Here is an 8,418-nt window from a genome sequence, read left to right on the forward strand (position 1 = left end):
GAAATTCTGGTCTCAGTTTGAAGCTGTCTGTTGGAGTTGTTCAGTTTCCCAGTCAAAGCAGGTTCTTTGAGCACTACCACCTGCACTCACGCTGTGCATGAAGAAAACAGGGATGTGCACGGTGTTGGAGTTCCAGTGCATCACCTTTTGCACCAACTATCCTAACAATCACTAGGGGCATTGGGAGTAGATATAGTGAGTAAGGGTCTCCCTAACTGTTCTATTTATCTCTATCCTATGACCCCTGATATGACTCTACAGGTATTTCCTGTGCTGAGTCAGAATCCCTTCCTTTCCTCTTAGAAAGCAGATGGGAACATCTCTCTCTCTCTCTCTCTCTCTCTCTCTCTCTCTCTCTCTCTCTAGCTATTCATTATGTACTTTAGATCAAGGATTAGGTCTTTCCTATCCAAAGGTGTACTTACTTCACCAATAAATCTACTTAGTATTTTATTTTGCAAGAATTTCCATGTGTCTTTTCTCAATAGCTGCAACAACTAAACTCTGCATTCTACTCTGTAACTGGAGTGGGTAGCTTCTTTATTGCTCTGCCAATTAACTGGGGAATAAAAATTACAACCCCCCTGGTGGGGGGTGGCTCAAAAGCAGGGGGCATACCTTTAAGGGCAAGGGTGGGTGCCCTTACCCCTCCCACCACGTTTCGCCTGCCGGCACTCCATTTTTAAAGTGTCTGTCAGGGAGGCAGCGTACCTCCCTGCTGCCCTGTGCCCTCTTTGGCCAGAAGTAACAGGAAGTACCCAGTGTGCATGCATATGTTGGGCACGAGTGCCTGCGCCTGGCATGCACCGGGTAATTCCTGTTACTTCCGGCCAAAGAAGGTACAGGGCAGCAGGGAGGTACGCTGCCGCCCCGACAAATGCTTTTTAAATGGAGTGTTGGCAGGGGAAAAATGGTGGGAGGGGTAAGGGCACTTCCCCCATCCTTAAAGGCCGAACAGCCGGTCGTTTGAACCGGTTCGGAGGCCCTTAAAAGGGCCTCCAAAAAGGCTCGTGAACATCCCTAGAAGAGAACTGGTCTTGTGGTAGCTTGAATTGTCCCCTTTGCTAATCAGGGTCCACCCTGGTTTATAGTTGAATGGGAGACTATATGTGTGAGCACTGTGAGATATTCCCCTTAGGGGTTAGGACTGCTAACTTGCACACAGAAAGTTCCAAGTTCCCTCCCTGGCATCTCCAAGATAGGGCTGAGAGAGATTCCTGCCTGCAACCTTGGAGAAGCCATCGCCAATCTGTGTAGACAGTACTGAGCTAGATGGACCAATAGTCTGACTTGATATAAGGCAGCTTCCTATGTGCAAAGCACATCAATACTCATGATGGAAATTCTCAGTGTATCACTTTTGCAGGGGCATCCAAGGTTTAAGTGGGAGAACAAACCTACTGAATAGAATCTGTATCATCAGCAAGATGTATCAGCCTATCAGAACTGTTTCAGGATTTGGGGCACCCTCAACAAGCTATGTGGGGCTCCATAACTTGAGAAAGAGGGGACAAAATCTCATGCTGCCTCTGATTCCCATGCTGTCTCTTCTCTCATGCTATTTTTGACTTTCTTGATTGCTGCTCTATACAAAAGTCAAGTGAGAAAGGCAGTACAATCAGGGCAATGAGATCCGTTCCCTCCATCTTGGGACCCTGGTAAATGCCACTCTCCATATCCAGGAGGACCACATGTGAGCACCACATTCTTGCTACTTGTTGAAAATGAAAGCCTGATGCTCAGAGTTCGGTATGGGGAATTGTCATCTGGAACAAACAGTGATGCCATTCCAGAACTATGACTTGGATTGCCCATTTCAGTACAACACAGAGTTCAGGTGCCAGTGGCATAATAAAGGAACAGAACAAGCATTGGTTTATTTGAAACAAGGATTAAACACAATGTTAGGAAAAGCAGCTTTGGATACTGAATAAACAGTAATTACATCTATATATTATACCATATAGGCCTTGTCAGACTTGAGTCTGTCTTTGTTTCAAGAGCTATAGCATTTGTGAAAAATCAATGAAATGGATGCCCTTAAAAAGATCTGTTGATGTTTTGAGAATAGTTTAATTAGATCTACTGATTAATGCCACTAGAAGGTGATACTGCATTATACTGCAGCAATTGCCACCCTGCCCTTGGTTTCACTTACAAATAACTATATTGTGTAAAAATAAGCAGTAAAAATCACTGCAAGAAAACTAGGAATTGGCTTCATAAAATGAACTGTAAACTACTTTTACCATATACTTCGGGTTTCTCATGTGCATTGCATTATAATTTATTCCACAACTATCTTGCCTTGGATGGCAGACCAGTTCAAAAAGTAGGGCTTGTAATGAAGACTCTCAGAACAGCTATTATACAGTAAAGTGTGCTGCCGAGTCAGTGCCGACTCCTGGTGACCATAGAGCCCTGTGGTTGTCTTTGGTAGAATACAGGAGGAGTTCTATCAAAAAGTAGAGTGATCTCCTTGAATATCCACACTGGTCTTGTGGTAGCAAGCATGAATTGTCCCCTTTTGCTAAGTAGCATCTGCCCTGCATTTCAATGGGGGACTACAATTGTGAGCACTGTAAGATATTCCTCATATGGGATGGAGCCACTTTGGGAAGAGCATTTGCATGCAGAAGGTTCCAAGTTCCCTCCCTGCCATCTCCAAGATAAGGTTGAGAGAGACTCCTGCCTGCCTGAAACATTGGAGAAGATGCTGCCAGTCTATGTAGACAAAACTGAGCTAGATGGACCAATGGTCTGACTTGGGATAAGGCAACTTCCTTTGTTCCATCATGTAGGGACTGCATTTGAAATCTCAGGACTTTCTGCCCAGCCATTTGGAAGATATGAATATTGTTGAGGTTCCAATTAATTACTATGAGGAAATCATGCAATGGGGCCCGTGTTCAATTCTTGCACACAGACGCTTTCAGAGCTTCCCACACCAGTGCTGGGTACTACAGAACACATGTGATACTCTTCAGGGTACAGAAATACTGTCCTCTCCCCCTTTCCTCCACCAAGAAATGTATCTTCACAGATACATCTTCTTGTTGATATTTATATAATGCTTTTCAACAACAACAAAAAGCCATTTACAAAGCAAAAGGAATAAGAAGATGGATCCAAAGGTGAGATGCACTAACGATAGCGGGTCACTGTGCTAGGATAAATAAGGACAGTTAGTAAATATAAGAGATCCACCACTTTAAAGGATGCCTCTTTGGCCAGTTAACACAAGACGTATGTAAAAATCATTTTAGGTGCTCATCACGTGTTGAATCAGTAGCTTGACTTTTCTTGTCACTTAGGTTCTGTTAAAAGTTCAACATTAAATAGAATGCACAGGTTCTATTTAGAACTGGGGAAAATAAAGGTTTGGTTTGGTTCGGTTGTTTTTAATTTGTTTGGCTTCCTGACTTTGAACTGATTGAAGTCTAGCTACTTGGAAGATTTCTGTGGTGGGATAAGTGCTTGCAAGATCAGGAGGCTCTTGTTTATTACAACCATCTCTATTAGCCCCATTAAATATTTTTTCCCCCAACTAAACAATATGAAAATGAAAGTAAAACAGAAATAGGATGAATTGTGTTTAATAGTAGGGAGAATTGTGTTTAGTAGTAGGGAGAATAGGTAACCAAATATATTACAGTTGTCAAAGCACTTATGCCACTATAGTTCCATAGACTTCTATGGGATATCTGAACATTAGGTTACAGAACATCTCCCTTCATTAACATGCATTGTTGAGAGTCAATTACTTGGCTTGGGTTTTCCTAAAAGAAAAGAAAATTGGTGCTAGAAATGTTCTTTTTGATCATTAGGAATGTTTAAAAGTGGATACTTGTGGAAAATGCTTATTGTAGAAGTCCTTGGTAATATGTGTGTGTGGTTTAAAATATAAACCTCCAACAATTCCTTTGTTGTGAAGGAACTAAGTGTTTCTGTTCAAATTCTGTCATATTTAATTTTGTTTCATTACAGCAACACCCCCACTGACAAAAAATAAAAAAGTCAATTTCCTTTGCTTCAGCTTTGTATGAAAACGAAACCCAATTGAGGTTTTGTAATTAAGTTCTCGCACATAAAGCCACATAAGGAGAATGGACTAAGTCTGCGAAATGTGCATTGAACCTGAATTGAAAAGTTAATTCAGAATGAAAACGGATGAAGTTCTACATGTTCATTAGTGGGGTGGGGATGGGGGTGGGGGTGGAATCTAACAAACATTCCATTTGTCCAGAAACCTGTATTACAAAACTTCCTATACACTGAGTACTGGTACTGATCAAGGGCACACAGTGGCCTTAAGATTGCCATGAAGAAATAAGCTACATTATTTTCATGCATTTATTTATTTTAGACATTTCAACCCTGATTCTCCTCTTACAGTTGTGTTTCAGCAGAATGTAATCCATGACAAGAAGTACGACAACTTGCAGTTTATGCAGCATTGACAAGTAATGCAATTTGCTGTATCAATTGCATGAGTACAAAATGCATCACCATGTTGCAGACAAATTAGGTTAGTAGATAGAACGGACTCTGCTAAATACAGCAACATATTACAAAATCTAGTATAAATCACCTATCGGGGGTGTTGAAAACATTTAGTTAATCAAAGGTTCTGATAAGAGAGATTGCTTGTTCATATAAGAATAAACCAAAATGGAACTGAGAGGAAGATACACAATACATTCAGATAACAGGGAGCCAGTTCATCCTAGATTTGGTAAAATATACATCAAGGATGTAATATACTCACTGTTTCTATGAAGGAACCTCAGTATTACTAGGGAATCTATACTATGCTGTCACCAGAACTCCCAAGGGTAAATAGAGTGTTAAAGATCCATGGTACAGGATTGTATGAAAACTGTTAAATTGAATTTCTTTAAGAAAATGAGAATTTGCATCACATTGAAAAGTAAAAATAAAGATTATTTTTTAAATGGTCACACATCCATAAAATAAAACTACATCTTACACTGTCTGGCTGAGATCTGTTTCCAGCAGGGCCTCACACGTGATTTCCCAAAGTTCTTTGTTCACCTCATTTCAAAATGGAGTCAGCAGCATAATCTCTCAGAAAACAAAAGAGGCCAGGAGAAAAAGGATCTCTGTCCTATGGCAGAGAACAAAGGCTTCTATTTTTTTAATTGCCTGTGGGATTAAAAATTTTCAATTATTGGTCGACAAAAAGAGGTTATTAACCAATGAAGTACAGGCTTCCAAGTCTTATGGTAAGACAGCAAGGAGATCAGTTCAACCTGTCTATGGAGGCTAAACTTATGGAGCACAGCACAGGTCTATCAATAGCTACTAGTCTTGATGGCTGTTATGGGCTACCTCCAGGCTCAGAGGCAGGATGCCTCTAAATACCAGTTGCAGGGCAGCAAGGGTGTCATTCAAGGACAGCATAGGCCCAATAAATTGCTCAGAGCCCCAAATCCCATCAGTCACCTGCTTCCTCCATGACCTCTTCCAGAAAGGACATGGGTGGAGGCACCTGCACAGAACATCAGAGAGAGCTCCTAGTCTCACCTGCTTCCACTTTCATAGGTGCTGTATTATAATATTGAAGACTTTAAAAAAACATGATTAAGTTTAATTATCAAAAGAGATGTTGTGGGCCCCGTGTCTGGATCCTAGCAAGTTCCTAGCAACGTCCCCTCCAGGGGAGCAACAGCAGGAGACAGAGCATGCCCTCAGCTCTTGCCTGTGGGCTTTTCAGAGGCATCTGGTGGGATGCTGGACCAGATAGGCCTTGATCTAGCAGGGCTGTTTTTATGTTCTTATGTGACCATAAATACACATCTGACTTACAATGGCAAGGTGGAGATGTTTGGGGGCTTTGTGGAAAAATGGAGCTGATCAAATGAAGATGACCAGTATAGAAATAAAGCCAGTTTATGACATTGATGGCATCTCACCCTTTAGAAACTGCCCTCCCTTGTGTGCACACAAAAGAATTGTTCTTCCAGCTGATTAGCAACAAACCAAGATGAGCTGTAAAATCCAAAACAACCCGTCTGACTCATGTGCAAGGTTCCACTGTGGTTCAATGGGGCTTATCCTGAGGTATCTGTGTGCATGCATATGACTGAAGCATCACTGTATATACTTAAACATATATACTTAAAAGCAATTAAATTTATAATACAAAGTGAATGACAGATGCAACATTTCAAACGGATGAACTTACTTTTATTTTTCCCTTGAAAAGATTCTTAATGGATACCATTCAGAGTGTCCTTGGAACTGAGAACTAAACAATTCCTGAAGTCAGAAATGAGAAGAATCAGGTTAAAAGATACCACTCAATGATATAACTAGCTTGCTCTGTCATTCTTTAACATGTCTTGTGATATGCAAATGCCCATGAGGTTCAGCAGTGGTTATCCAGATGGCAGTGATCACTTCAGATTTATGCAAAGCTATAGTTGAAGTAAAATCTTTATTACTTGTCAGAAATTTTTGAACTAGCTATTTGGCATTGATTATTCAATTAAGTACCCAGGCTTTGATTACTGTATTTTTGTAAATTTAAATCTGATAATCCCACATTATATATACTTTGAATATATACTAGATTCATTTGGGTTTGCATACACATTATAGCTTTGTAGCATGACACAAGTGGTTGATGGCACATGAAAATACCAGATTATATTTGAGTAGGAACAATATCATATTTGAATGCTAAATCTGCAGGAGGATGGAGTGAGGCTAAATCTCTAAATGGTGGGGAGCAGGGAGCAAAAACAAAGACAGAGTTTGTATATTAATACTACACCTGATCTTTGCCAAAAGGCCAAGAAGCAATACCTTGATCTATGTTCAGGAGGACTTTAAAAAATTGATTTGGTTTTATTGTTTGTAGTAGAAGTTTGTTTGTCTTCTCTTCTACCTTTGTTTTAATCTCATGTTGGTTGCTGACCAAAATAAAGAGATTTAAATTTTATTAATAATCACCACTGGTGTGGTCAAGGAGGAATGGGGGGTTGCCAGCCCGGGACTTCTCCAGCTCCTGGGACACCCCCAGCATAGGCCTAATGTCCATCTAACCTCCACTCCCACTGCTACTCTATTCTCACCACCACCACCTGTGGCTCCTGCCGTTGCTTTGTTTTTGCAGAGCAGCTGATTTATTTTTGCTGATTTGTGCTACCGGCGGACATGCTAAAATCCTTCCTTTCCTTAGTGGGCGGTGGTCTCTCCTCCCTGTCCCTGCAGAACTAAGAGCCTATTGGCTGTGCTTATGCAGTCCCGGCCATGTGATCTCTCCTCCTCTGAACTTGAATGGAGGGAAGGAACAATATGGGCTACTCTGTGAAAGTAAGAACAGCACTTTTTTGTGGGGGTGGGGGGTTGAGGTGATGTGTGTGTGTGATTTATCTCTGTGATTTCAGTGTGTGGGGGGGTCCTCTCCCCCAATCTTGAGTTAGTCTCTGTGTGCCTTTCTCTGAGAGAGAAAATTTATTTTCTCCCTCATTTGGAAGCCACTGGTGCAGGTAGGGTTTGGTTTAGATTTAAAACTTTTCCATTTTGCTGGAGCAATAGGAAAGACCAAGTCTTAGGATGCTGTGCATCGGAAATTGTGTGCAATCTTCTTTACTGATGTGCCCAGCGCATTTCAGCTATAAGCTTTCTTCAGGAGCATTTATCCAATAATCTTATAGAAGATCTCTATTTAAAAAGAGGACTATGGGACTTGTGTGGTGCTTTACTGGGAATTGGGGAGGGGCAGGTTTCCACATGGCGGCGCCTCCTTTCGCCTGACCCTTGGAGCACCCAAGCAAGCTGTGGCCAGGTGCGGTAGCACCCGAGTGAAGCCGCCACTCATCTGGGCAGGTGATTCACCTGTCCAGGGAAATGCACCAATCGTCTGCGGGGAGGTAAGCACTTTTGGGCTTCCTGCCCGCAAAACATGGTAACCCTTCCCACTTGATTGTGGGAAGAGCTTCCTAGTCTTTTTCTCATGTGTGAACTATTTGTAATAGTAGTAGCAATTCTGTATTTCATTGATTTTGTGATTCAGTAGAGCCAAGTCTGCCTTGGTTGGCATATGTATGAAAGGCTACAAGCTGATATCAAAAATCTGCAGCCTTAGGAAACAGTGGCTGACATCCAATACAGCGCAACACAGATGGTGCTGATCCATCCATGCTATTACAGGCTCACAGTAAAGCGCCAGTGACAGCGGTCTTGCGCTTTTGTGCAAGAGCACGAATAGCGCACAGGCACTATTTGCTGGAGAAGATCCTCTGATCTTCTCCAGCAACTCCACCTCACACATTCATAACGGGTTGGTTCAGGCATTATGTCTGAGCTGGGTCTGAAGCTGGTTCTACTCATACATGTTATAGAATTGAACAACCATGTCCTCTCTCTGCCTTAGGGGCAGGTGAGCCA

The 8,418-nt window shown here is 41.8% G+C and overlaps 1 long non-coding RNA gene across 2 annotated transcripts; it reads right to left on the reverse strand.

Annotated features, from left to right (window-relative positions):
• Window positions 1–4,435: 4,435 nt before the first annotated feature.
• LOC128351577 (uncharacterized) lies at window positions 4,436–7,197 on the reverse strand. Of its 2 annotated transcripts, none has more exons than XR_008319880.1 (3): window positions 6,832–7,197; window positions 6,209–6,282; window positions 4,436–5,166 (listed from the first exon to the last, which is right to left on the reverse strand). It is a non-coding gene; the product is annotated as an uncharacterized LOC128351577 (long non-coding RNA). The 2 variants fall into 2 exon arrangements; XR_008319879.1 differs by having other exon boundaries at window positions 6,800–7,197.
• Between the last annotated feature and the right edge of the window lie 1,221 nt (window positions 7,198–8,418).

This window comes from Hemicordylus capensis, chromosome 3 (genome assembly GCF_027244095.1).
Source record: "Hemicordylus capensis ecotype Gifberg chromosome 3, rHemCap1.1.pri, whole genome shotgun sequence".
NCBI lineage: Eukaryota > Metazoa > Chordata > Lepidosauria > Squamata > Cordylidae > Hemicordylus > Hemicordylus capensis.